We start from the raw sequence: 14,025 nt of genomic DNA on the forward strand, positions 1-14,025 counted from the left end.
TTTACCCCTCTGTTTAAACTTATCCTTCACAGTCCAATCTATGTCTGGATCTGGGAGCAACCACGGTGGAACATCTGGCCAGACCACTCTGGGGGACATGTCATTGCCCATCTCAGGAAACTCACTCCTCACTTCCCTCACAAAGCTCACCCTTCCTCTTGCCTTCCTGGCTGGCTGCCAGCTCTCCTCCAGCAATTCCTTCACGGGATTTCCTTCCTCTTGGCTCTGTATCCTCCCAATATACTGAAGGGCTAACTTGACGCGTCTCAGCCTAAGGGGCATCTCACCACATTCCACTAATAGAGCGGGAATAGATGTCGTCCTAAAAGCCCCACAACAAACCCTCAACGCTTTAGCCTGCACTACATCCAACCTTGAGAGGTTCGTCTTGGCTGCACACCCATATGCCAAACACCCATAGTCAATGCTTGATCGGACCATTGCCCTATAAATCATCAGCTGAGTTCCCTTATCTGCACCCCAGCTACTACCTGCAAGACACCGCAATATATTAACAATTTTATCACATTTAACTACAATTTTATCAATATGTTGTCTCCATGTCAACCTTTCATCGAAATGCACACCTAGGAACTTAAACACTTTGACCCTTTCAAGCACTCTACCATACAAACTCAGACTCACTTGCCCTACTCTACGTTTATTGCCAAATATAAGATACTTACTTTTATCCACAGAGATTTTGAAACCCCACCTTCCTGCCCACTCAGTAACCTTGTCCATTGACTCTTGCATTTTACTCATTATATACCCAATATTTCGTCCCCTTTTCCACACTGCCCCATCATCAGCAAATAAAGACAGGCCAAACCCCCCTCCAACATTACAAAAAATATCATTAATCATTACATTAAAAAGGACAGGACTTATTACACTACCTTGCGGCGTACCATTATCAATTCCCAACACCTCAGAAAACTCACCTCCAACTCTGACCTGAATTTTCCGATTCTGCAAGAAAGCTTTGATCCAATTCAACATCCGCCCTCGAATCCCTGCATCATACAATTTAATGATAAGCCCCTCTCTCCACAGCATATCATAGGCCTTTTCTATGTCTAGGAACACTGCCACAACTGCCTCCTTGTTACCTATTGCTTTTTGAACATCTGACTCCAACAACAGAACAGAATCCATCGTGCCTCTTCCCAACCTAAATCCATTTTGTATGCTTGTAAACCATCCCCCTTTTTCTAACTTGTACACTAATCTATCAGTAACCATCCTCTCCATAATCTTACACAACACCGCTGTTAATGCAATCGGCCTATATGACCCTGGATTCGTCGCTTCCTTTCCTGGCTTTAGGATTGGCACCACTACCGCCTGCCTCCATGCTGTAGGCAAAACCCCCTCTTCCCATACATTATTAATAAGTGCCAACACCTCATACAAAACCATATCATCAAGATGCTTAAAAATTTCATACACTAACCCATCCTTACCTGGTGCTGTTTTACCACCTCTACTTACTGCCTTCTGCAATTCCTTAAGTGAAAAGAATAAATTAACTGGATCAGAGTTATCGTCACTCACTTCAAGTTTATACTCTTGATTAATCAGCGTCCTGTTCCTCTCCCTAATCCCATCCTCTCCTATATTATCACCACAGTGGACCTCCTGGAACTTCTTAGCAAGCATGCTTGCCTTCTGATCATTACTTAATGCTTCCACTCCTCTGTCTTCAAGCACTGGAATACCCCTACGCCTACAGACACCTGCCATACGGTGCACCGCTGACCACACCTCTGCCACTGATGTCTCTCCTCCTAACCCACTGCAATACTTCCTCCAACAATCTCTCTTAGCTCCCTTTATTGTCCTACGTGCCACAGCCCTCAACTTTTTATACTCAATAGAAAGCTGTTCTGAAGGAAACTTCTTAAATAGCCTATATGCTTTTTTCCTTGCCCTCACAGCATCAGTACAGGCCTTATTCCACCAGGGGACACTTACCCTATTCCTCCCCCCAGCCTTGCAAGGGATGGACTGACATGCATTCTGTGATATCATTTCACACAAGCTGTCGTTCCACTCCTCTAGCGAGCCATCCCTAACCTTACCCAAATCCCTAGTACACCCTTCACCAAACTCTTTCCACTTTGCTCGACTAAAATCTAAACCTTTAAGCCTGACCAGTTCATCTGTTAATAAAGATTTCCCAAACCTCAGTAGTATAGGAAAATGATCACTCCCTATTGAGCAACTATCCAGATTTTCCCACTCTCCTATAATAGCCAACTCACTAGAAGCCAGGGCCAAATCAATACATGAAAGCCCTCCCGTTCTAACATCAAACCTCGTGGGCCTGCCATCATTCATACAAATTAATCCATTCCTATCCAAAAACATTTTTTTTTTTGTTGGGTATTCAACTCATTTTTGTAGCTTTTTGGTAATTTTTTAATCCAATTTTTGTCATTTTTTCGTCAATTTTTAAGCAATTTTTGTCACATTTTTGTCACTTTTTTGTCATTTTTTATCACATTTTTGTAATTTTTTTTGTCACATTTTGTCATTTTTTTGTCAATTTTTTGTCAATTTTTAATCCATTTTTAATCCATTTTTTGTCACATTTTTGACATTTTTTTGTCACATTTCCATCATTGTTTTATTGCTACTTTCACAGCTTTTTTCCCAGAAGCTTTTGGACTGGGGTAAAGCCAAACTGGAGAAAATGTGCTCGGTTCAGGTGGGAGTTAAGGGCTTAATTTTAAGGATTAGGGTTAGGATTAGGATTATTTGTATTTTTAGACAAACCAACTCATAGATCTATACAAACTCACAGCAGACCGTCCCTCCGGAGCAGACGATCTAGCACTAACCATTTTCCTTCCACTTGTCCATTTCCGGGTCGTGGGGGCAGATCACACTGAACCAGCCCCTCATGGCTCCTCTTGTAGGTGGTGGGTCCACAGAAGGACGGCCTCATCGTCTCTCATAAGGGGCTTCTGAACCGCACCCAGGATCATTCAGGTGCTCAAACCCCTCCACCGAGGGGCCATTTCAAGTCATTTATCGAATTACGCTGCTTAAAGGTGCGATATGGAAAATATAACAATACCTGGATGAATTTGATCAATATTACAAATAAGAGATCAAATACCTGCTAAAGTTAGGGGGGGTTGGGGAAGATGCTTTGGTGGTTATTGTGTAAAAACTGTACCATATAAATACAAAATGTTACTATGTATATATAGTCCATTTTGGGATTCAAAAATCGCCTGGACCGCCTGAACCGCTTTACCCAGATCTAAAAGCTTTTTGAAAAAAAAGAAGAAGCATCAAAATGGTGTCGAAAACATGACGACAAAGGAAAAGCAACAAAAAAATGCAAACAAAATAGCGAGTAAAACATGCTAGAAAGCAATAACGACAAAATGACAAAAGGGCGAGAAAAAAGTGACCAGAAAACAGGACAAAAAACATACAAAAACACTTTTAAAAATGTGACAAAAAAACGGCAGAAAACAGAAAAGTTCCAAATTCTTTCGTAGGCTTAGCTCTCGGGGGGTAAGAGGTTAAAAAAAAAAACATGTATAATGTAAAACATTGGCTTTTGCATAAAATGATTCTTTGGGCTTCAATGGTGAGGTTCGACCCTTGGTGATTTGACGATGATGAAAATCGGCCCTCCAGGAAACAAACTTGCTTAAACCCTGGCATAAATTGTACAGAAAAGAAACAAGTGGCAAAAAAAACTTTTCAGAAATAAACCTGTACTCGGACAAACAAGGCAGCCTATTAATAAAACACAAGCTGCATGTTGAAATAACTTGACTATGGCAGCACTAAATAAATCACAAAAAAAGATATTAGCAACAAATTATGTAGAGCAAAGAATTCAGCAAGAGGCACGTGGACAAATTAAATCTGTTTATTGTAGTCATTATAGAGCTCCACAGTCCCGCCCCTCGCAGTCCTGTTGCTCCGGAAGCAAAAAATCCCCGTCTACACCAGTTGTTCTCAACCTGGGGGTCGGGACCCCCAAGGGGGTCGCGAGATAAATTTGGGGGGTCGCCAGATAATTTAGATAAAATATACATATTTTCATTAGCATATAATCTAATGTTTTATTGTAGCATGTGTTTGCTATTTTACCAGAGTGCCATTATTTGTCCGTAGTTTGATGAATTTTATTTCAGCCATTTGGTTTTTTTCTTTGTTTTTTAAGAATTATGTAGGCTAATGTTCCGATTTGTCACGGTGTGACCCGTGCGGGGGGTCACGAACCCCTTTACCTGTTATAATGGGGGTCGTGGCTCCAAAAGGTTGAGAACTACTGGTCTACACGACCGTCGATTTTCCCAAAAATTCAAATATTAAGAGTTTAACGTCAGCGCAAAAGCTAATCAGCTCTGTAGCAATTTGTGACCGTAAAATGTTTGATTTCAATCCAAAAAGAAGACTTGATGTTGAAGAAAAGGCAAAGGTACAAGGCTGTGACATCATTCACTTCCTGACTATAGAAACTCCGTATCCCAGGAGCCTTTGCAACATCGCGCCCGCTGGTCAAGGCAACCAGGTTTTCAGCAAACACGGCCAGTTTCTGTCACTTTGCAGACAAAAGTTCTATATTATTTCACTGTTAAACAATCTGAATCTGATAATGGGAATAAAAATGATGGTGGTTCGTTTAATTGGATCGTTGGAACATTTTTTTGACGTTTTTCTTCCTCTCAGTGTTGGATCTGGATAAAACGTCCACTCTCTGCCTGCATTATGTTTGAATACATTGTTTATAATATGTCGTCTACATTACAATAAATAAACACGTGTGGGAACGTGAAGCTCCACCAATCAAAAGCCTCGTAGTAGATCATGGGACTCCCGAGCATCCTGGGTAATGTAGTTCTAGGACGAAGGCTCGCAGTTAAACTAGATGGATCAGACGTGCTTTTTTCACCTGCGTCTGACTCTGCGCTCGCTTTAGAACCACAGAGCTGGATTCAGCCCGAGAGTTAAAGACTTTATTCCAAATCAATACGGACTCAAAGCGAGGGGGGTTTTACTTCCGGGTCGGAGAGGAGGCGGGACTGTGGAGCTCTGTAAGAAAACACAAGCTGCATGGTGAAATAACTTGACTATGACAGCACTAAATAAATCACAAAAAAAGATCAGCAACAAATTAGCAAAAGAATTCAGTAAGAGGCACGTGGACAAATTAAATCTGTTTATTGAATCATTCCAACCATTATGCATTGACTGAAAAGGTTATATGAGGACGAGGTATGATTTTTTTTTATATTTACAGCAGATTATCAGGCCTTTGTTAACAGAGCGTTGAAAGCAGCACACAATCTGAAAACAGCATTTGTATTCTGATTAATCTGATTAAGTTTGATGAACATTGCTCAGATTAATCCAATGGGTGGCGCTGTTGCTCTATATTTAATGATCTCGCGGTCTGATGAAGTTTATTTTTAGCCTCACATCTCGCTTGGAGGCGGAGATGAGCTTGTTTCAGGCCTGCGCAGATGCAGAAGTCTGTGTTTGCTCTGCTCTTCTGAAAGTCTTCTCTGTGTTTTTCACGCTGATATTTGTTTGTTTTGACACGTGGATGTGTTTTCTGGCAGTGCATCAGCCTGTTCAGTGATGACGATGCAGCCGGTGTGGGCAAACCTTCTGATGCAAGGGACACATTTTGTTTTTTAACTTGGCAGGGCGACCAAACCGGCGTTTAAAACAGTTTCAAATCAGACTTAATTAAACTTAACACATAACAGGCAACAAAACAGCAGCAGTTCTGTGTTTTCTTTCTTTATGTCATGTTTTGTAGGTCTTATTGAAAAGCCGGCTCTCAGACCAGGAGGATTTACAACTCTAAAGCTGAAACAAGTGCTACACCCTGTACAGTGTAACTCTCCTTTTTGAGGCCACAGGAGACGCTGTGTTTGTGATGAGCCCCTCAGACTTATCTGGAAGGGCATCTGAGGGAGGGCTTCATTTGGACCATGTGGGAGAAGCAGCTGCGACGATCCTTCTGTGACAAGTCAGAAGAAGGATGTGGGGCACTGGGGGAAATCAGGTGAGTTCTTTTCATAGGATTCACTGAGAAAATGTCCCTCAGGAAAAAGTGACACTGAAAGCTTTCGTTTTTAAGGTTCAAAACCCTGTAGTTTAGAGCTCTACAAACATGCTCATAGTTTGTATCACTTTTTAGGTTCGTTTTGTCAGACACTAAGGTTAGAGATGTTAAAGATTTTTTACCTTTACATGTTTCAGCGCCATCTGCAGGCGTCATCAGAAGTATCACCGGTGAGCGGTTACGTGTCACTTATCAGCTGTTCTTACTTCCGAGGCTGACGGTCCCAACAGGTCCGACAGACTGGTAAAGGTAGAAGATCTTTAACATCTCTAACCTTAGTGTCTGACAAAACAAACCTAAAAAGTGATACTAGAACACAAGTAGACACAATGAACGTTACGAAGTTCATAGTTTGTAATTCAGTCTGAGCTCAGATGTCATTGCTCCTAGACCTGTTTCTAACTGGCATTACATCTCTGGCATAGGCCCTTTATACAAATGAATGGGGTCTATGGCCAACTGTCTTGCTGCTTTGCCCTCGTCATCCACCTCCACTCAAAACATATAATATGCACATGGGACGGACTTTCCAACATGACAACGATCCAAAGCACGAGGTCGACCTCTCATCGGCTCCAAAGAAACAAGTGAAGGTCCCGTTAGTTCCATCTCAGTCTGACCTCAGTATCATTGAGTCACTGTGGGGAGATCTCAAACCTGCAGTTCCAGACAGACCAGGAACTTACAGGAATTTAAAGGAACTGGAGGCTCTTTGCCAAAAACAATGGTTAGTCTCAGACTCAGAGCTGTCACTGAAGTTGAAGGAGGAATACACAGTATTAAGGACTGGGGTGTGTGAACCTTAGATCAGGGTCATTTTGGTATTTTATTTGTCATGATGATTTAAAAAGAGCAAACTCGGTTGTTTGACCATAAATGGCTTCACAGAAACACTAACTATGAGTGAAAAGAAAATTTTCAATAATATTCTCTGAAAAATGGCCATAAATAAATAAATCCTAGGGTCTGTAAACCTTTGAGCATGACTGTAAATGTTAATCGTGTTAAATGATGAAACTCCTGATTGTGAAGTGAGTGTTTGTCTTGGCAGGATCAGCCTGAACCTGCAGAGGTTTTTGACAGAGCGAGTCTCACAGTGTGAGGGACACCGGAGGAAACAAACTTCTGTTTGGAGCTGGGACCAAACTCCACGTCCACAAAGGTCAGACCTGCTCTTCTCCGTCACACTGGGCTCAGAGTTTCAGTTTGGTGAAAGAGAAATGCTGGAATACTGAAGGAAAGGTCCGTTTACTGCAGTTTGGATGAAACGTTTGTCACAGTTTTAGACAAGGCAACTTTATCTGTGCTGTGCATTTGGACACGAGGCAACTCAATGCACCACAACTGTGACTAAAATGAGACTAAAACATAATATCCTCTCAGTCAAGCACATTTTCTCCAGTTTGACCCAAATCTAAAAGCTTCTGGACTGGAGCTTACAGCCTCATTTGAAAGCTAAGACCTTATAAAAGATTTTTTTCTCACATTGTCGTCACTGTTTGCTGTAGTTTTGGTGCTATTTTGTCACTTTTTTGTCACGTTTTTCGTCACTTTTTTGAAGAAGCTTTGAGATTTGGTTGAACTGGACAGAGTAAATGTTAGTTTTCAGAGTGAACGCGGGTTTATGGGTTTCTCTGTGAGGCCTGACCTGCGTCAGAGGTTTTGGTGCTGCCGTTTGCCGCGGTGTGACTGCGCAGGGAGGAAACAAACTCACTTTTGGATCTGGGACTAAACTCTTTGTTCAAAAACGTGAGTAAACTCTTTCTGAAATCGAAATATCCAGTTTTAAAGTTGTGATTATCTTAGAAATCACATGGAATTAGTCTTCGCGTCTGTCCTCCCTAAGAGCACTCATTATCACAGAAGAAAAGTCAGCATCATTCTCATTATGATGCTCCAAAGTTTGCACTAATCCTAGAAAATCATGATGTGCGGCTCTTGCTCTTCGCTTTACTCTTTGTTTAGTTTCCAGGAGTCGGGCAAAATGTGTGGAGTTTTAGTCTCATTTTAGTCACAGAAATAAGACTTGTTTAGGCTTGGTTTTGCATTAATGTAGCCCCGGTTTATCCCCAGTTTATCCCTGGTTTATCCCCAGTTTATCCCCAGTTTATCCCCGGTTTATCCCCGGTTTATCCCCAGTTTATCCCCAGTTTATCCCTGGTTTATCCCTGGTTTATCCCCAGTTTATCCCCAGTTTATCCCTGGTTTATCCCCAGTTTATCCCCAGTTTATCCCCGGTTTATCCCCGGTTTATCCCCAGTTTATCCCTGGTTTATCTCCGGTTTATCCCAGGTTTATCCCCGGTTTATCCCCGGTTTATCCCAGGTTTATCCCCGGTTTATCTCTGGTTTATCCCCGGTTTATCCCCGGTTTATCCCAGGTTTATCCCCGGTTTATCCCCGGTTTATCCCCGGTTTATCCCCGGTTTATCCCCGGTTTGTCTCCGGTTTATCGCTGGTTTATCCCCAGTCTATCCCCAGTTTATCCCTGGTTTATCCCTGGTTTATCCCTTGACATTATAAAAATGTCAAACTCCCCCAAACAAAAAGCACCAAATCAAGTTGGACGCGGGTGAATCAGATCTGCAGCAAAACAAAACAGGAGGGAAAGTGAAAGAAAAGGAAATCTCTGACTACACTTTTGCACAGTGGCTTTATTACTATTTTCAGTTTATATTTTATCAGAAGTAACTCAAAAGTAACTCAGAGTAGTGTAACTCAGCTACATTCCTGAAACAGTAATATGGGTAACACTTTGGAGGTACATAATGTAATAACACATAAGACCCTAACCTTAAGCCCTAACCCTAAGGTCTTATCTTGTTACAGTATGTACCCTCAAAGTACTAATACACATTATTCCACTGTGTATGTACTAGTACACAGGTACAAGTTATTACACATTGTTACGGAGCAGATTATGGAAGTGTAAAATAAATATGTAATACAAACATTACACATTTTAAAGCTGTAGTGACTAATATAGAATATATTAACATTTTTAAGTAACTTGCCCAACACTGTTTATCCCCGGTTTAGCCCCGGTTTAGCCCCATTAGTCCAGGTTTAGCCCCTGTTTAGCCCCGTTGGCCCTGCCGTAGGTTTTGGCTGTGTGCTGAGTGACTGTGTTTGGTCCTCGTTTAGCCCCTTTAGTCCCGGTTTAGCCCCGTTGGTCCCGGTTTAGCCCGGTTTAACCTGCCGTAGGTTTTGGCTGTGTGCTGAGTGACTGTGTTTGGTCCTGGTTTAGCCCCGTTGGTCCCGGTTTAGCCCGGTTTAAGCTGCCATAGGTTTTGGCTCTGGTCTCAGCCACTGTGTGAATCGCGGCACAGATAAGCTGCTGTTTGGATCTGGGACTCGCCTCGTCGTTCACACAGGTCAGAACAGAAACACTTTATTTCACAGTGTTCTACTTTGTTTGTGCTTTATTTTTGTTTCTGAGACGAAGCTCTTGTTTATTTCACTGTTAAGGCTTTAAACGTCCTAAAAATCTGATCCAAACGGAAAATAATGATCAGAGTGTCACTCAGCTGCAGTTTTATCTCACGAAATACTTAAAAAGTGCTTGATTTAAGACCTTTCCTGCTGACTCTCAGTTGGTTTAGACCAGATTAAAATAAAATAACCCACAGAACAAATGTTATTTCACTCATAATAACAGAAATTAACTCTTGTTCCATCAAAACAATCCGAACCTTATATTCGTCCATGCGGCTTTTGTTTCCAGTATGAATGAATTTGAATAAAATGTTTTAAAAATGTTTACGGAGGATCAGGATCGATAAATGACACTTTAGCTCAAAAACAAGACAGATGAGAAAGAATGAAATCCCGTGTCATTGTTCTCACACTTTTCTAAAGACTGTGGCCTGAAAAGAGGCAGAATAATGAATGAAATGAGGAAAGTGCAGCAGCGTTTGTCCCGTCGTGTCTTATTTTATTTTGAAAATCGACTTTTCTCTCATTCCTCTGTTTGTGAATCTTAAAAAAATGAAATATCCTCAGATTTGTGGCTTCGAAACTGCTGTATCTGAGGAATAAAGTGGCTTTAAAAGTGTCGTTCTGCTGCAGTAGAACGCGTGTACTTGTATCTGGTGTAGTAGTAGTAGTAGTGGTAGTATTTGTCCTTGGCTGCAGTACTGTGTGAATACAAACGCACAGAAGCTGCTCTTCGGAACAGGGACCAGACTCTCGGTTCAGACTCGTGAGTAACTCAGACTTTCCTGGTTTTACTTTTGTCTAAACCGTGTTTTTCTCAGTGTCAAAACTAGACTAAAAAAATCCTAAACTGAGACAAAAACAAAGCACAAACGGGTGAAAGAAAACTACATTTTTTTGCTTGAGAAGTTCAGATCTAAGAGCAACAAACTGTCCTTAAGTAAAAGTAAAAAAGTTTCCATTTGCAAAGGCAAAGTAAAAGCGAAGCCTGAAAGTAAACGAGCGTTTCAGTCTGGATATTTGAAATACGTTGATGTGCTGCCCTTTACATTTGTTCTAGAAAGTAAAAGTATTTCAGTAGTATTTTTAAAGTATTGTTTTCTTTACTTTAACTGTGACAGCTGTGTACAACTCATTTTTGTCTGGTTTATGTCACGGATCCACAGCAGAAGATTCAAATCCTCTGAATTAAAAATACAAAACCCCCCCTGTCCACCTGCCTCGCCCTCAGTGGCTCCTGTGTCCTGGGTCTGTAGTGTCCTGGGTCTGTAGTGTCCTGGGTCTGTAGTGTCCTGGGTCTGTAGTGTCCTGGGTCTGTAGTGTCCTGGGTCTGCAGTGTCCTGGGTCTGTAGTGTCCTGGGTCTGTAGTGTCCTGGGTTTGCAGATCGTGTCTCCATGGCTTACTAATGTTCTCATGATTGGAAGTATTTCAGGCTCAAAGCTGGACTGAACCAAGTGCAGCTGCTTTCTCAGTGTAGTGTTTGTAGCAGTAGTAGTACAGAGTATTTGCAGTAGTACACAGTAGTTGTAGTAGTGTACACAGTATTTGCAGTAGTACACAGTATTTGCAGTAGTGTACACTGCGGTGTGAAGACATACGGAGATCAGAAGCTGCTGTTTGGATCCGGGACCAGACTCATCGTACAAACACGTGAGTCCACATTAAAACCACACACGCAGGACACACTTTTTACCCGCAGTATTCATAGTATTCGCAGTATTCGCAGTATTCGCAGTATTTGCAGTATTCGCAGTATTCGCAGTATTCGCAGTATTCGCAGTATTCGCAGTATTCGCAGTATTTCCATAAGAAGCTCCAGATGAAACGCAAACTAGAAAAGTCGCTCCAGATTCTAAGCTGCAAAATGAGATCCATGTTTAACCTGTTTAATAAAGACTCAGGGGTTTGTGAGCAGAGCAGAGGTTTTAGTCCCAGGTTTTAGTCCCAGGTTTTAGTCTTCGGTTTTAGTCCCAGGTTTTAGTCCCAGGCTGTCTCAGGTTTTAGTCTCAGGTTTTAGTCTCAGGTTTTAGTCTCAGGTTTTAGTCTCAGGTTTTAGTCTCAGGTTTTAGTCTCAGGTTTTAGTCCCAGGTTTTAGTCTCAGGTTTTAGTCTCAGGTTTTAGTCTCAGGTTTTAGTCCCAGGTTTTAGTCCCAGGCTGTCTCAGGTTTTAGTCTCAGGTTTTAGTCTCAGGTTTTAGTCCCAGGTTTTAGTCTCAGGTTTTAGTCTCAGGTTTTAGTCTCAGGTTTTAGTCCCAGGTTTTAGTCCCAGGCTGTCTCAGGTTTTAGTCCCAGGTTTTAGTCCCAGGCTGTCTCAGGTTTTAGTCCCAGGTTTTAGTCCCAGTCTGTCCCAGGTTTTAGTCCCAGGTTTTAGTCCCAGGCTGTCTCAGGTTTTAGTCCCAGGTTTTAGTCCCAGTCTGTCCCAGGTTTTAGTCCCAGGTTTTAGTCCCAGGCTGTCTCAGGTTTTAGTCTCAGGTTTTAGTCCCAGTCTGTCCCAGGTTTTAGTCTCAGGTTTTAGTCCCAGGTTTTAGTCTCAGGTTTTAGTCCCAGGTTTTAGTCCCAGGTTTTAGTCCCAGGTTTTAGTCTCAGGTTTTAGTCCCAGGCTGTCCCAGGTTTTAGTCTCAGGTTTTAGTCCCAGGCTGTGGTGCTGTGTGACGTCTGGAGGACTGAACAAGCTGCTGTTTGGACGCGGCTCTCGGCTCCTCGTGCACAAACGTGAGTTAAACTTGTCTTTGTGTCGCTGATTTTGTCCCGGTTTCTCCAAAAACATTCCCCTCACGTTGTCTTCGCTTCTACAGACTCTGAACAACATTGGAAGGTTTTTCTTTTGTGAACATGTCCTGTGTTTGTTCTTCGTTTTAGTTCGTGAGGACCTGAAGTGACACGAGTCCACAAAGAAATTATATGTTCTTTTTTTTGCGTAAATGGTGACAGTCCTGAAGTAGTAGTAGTAACAGAGTAGTAGTTGCAGTAGTTTTTGTCATGTACTTTCCTGTGGTGTGAATACTGGGACAGGATACAATAAGCTGCTGTTTGGAGCCGGGACCAGACTCTGGGTTCAGGACGGTGAGTGTTTCTCTCTCCGTTTGGACGAGACAAAGGAAGAGCTTTGTTTAAATGAAACTGTTTGTGTTTGAGCTGAGGAGAAAAAAAATCATGATTCATTTTGTTGCCGTATCGTCAAACATTTCACATTCAGGTCTTTGAGTTCGCTGTGAAAAGTCAGTGAGGAATAAGTAAAATATCCTGAGTATCATCCTCAGTAAAGTACTGCAGTAGTTGTAGCAGTATTTGTTACGTACTTTCCTGTGGTGTGAATACTGGGGCAGGAAATCGCAAACTTTACTTTGGAGCCGGGACCAGACTCAGGGTTCAGAAACGTGAGTACTTCACATATTCACATATAAAGTACTGCAGCAGTGAGTACTTCACATATTCACATATAAAGTACTGCACATATAAAGTACTGCAGCAGTGAGTATTTCACATATTCACATATAAAGTACTGCAGCAGTGAGTATTTCACATATTCACATATAAAGTACTGCAGCAGTGAGTATTTCACATATTCACATATAAAGTACTGTCACACGGAGCATTACAGCTTTTATGGATTTAAAAATACTGAACTTTACACGTTTACTAAAGGAATAATGTAAGCAGTTGTTTAGTACTGCAGTAGTAGTAGTTTCTGTTTTTTGTGCAGTAGCAGTGTTGGGTAGTGAATGAATACATGTACTGAAATACTTTGTTCGAGAGTATTCAGATACAGTTACTTTGCAGAACTCAGTCATTACATTTCCGTTTCATACTTTTATAAAACACCACTTTTATACATGAATATTATTCATTAATATTCAGAATACAGGACTCGGACAAAGTAACGGGATACAGTATTCAGTATTCTGAAACTACATACTATTTACATGTGTTCTCCCCAAACTCTGCAGTAGTTTCTCTGCAGTAGTAGTAGTAGTTGTAGTAGTTGTAGTAGTCTCTGTGCAGTAGTAGTTGTTGTAGTAGTTTTTGTGCAGTAGTAGTAGTCTCTGTGCAGTAGTAGTAGTTTTTGTGTGGCTCTGTAGTAGTAGTAGTAGTAGTAGTAGTAGTAGTAGTAGTAGTAGTAGTAGTAGTAGTAGTAGTAGCAGTAGTAGTAGTAGTAGTAGTAGTAGTAGTAGTAGTAGTAGTAGTAGTAGTAGCAGTAGTAGTAGTAGTAGTAGTAGTAGTAGTAGTAGTAGTAGTAGTAGTAGTAGTAGTAGTAGCAGTAGTAGTAGTAGTAGTAGTAGTAGTAGTAGTAGTAGTAGTAGTAGCAGTAGTAGTAGTAGTAGTAGTAGTTTTTGTGTGGCTCTGCAGTAGTAGTAGTAGTAGTAGTAGTTTTTGTGTGGCTCTGCAGTAGTAGTAGTAGTAGTAGTAGTAGTAGTAGTAGTAGTAGTAGTAGTAGTAGTAGTTTTTGTGTGGCTCTGCAGTAGTAGTAGTAGTAGTAGTAGTT

Source organism: Gobius niger, assembly GCF_951799975.1.
Source record: "Gobius niger genome assembly, chromosome: 8".
Taxonomy (NCBI): domain Eukaryota; kingdom Metazoa; phylum Chordata; class Actinopteri; order Gobiiformes; family Gobiidae; genus Gobius; species Gobius niger.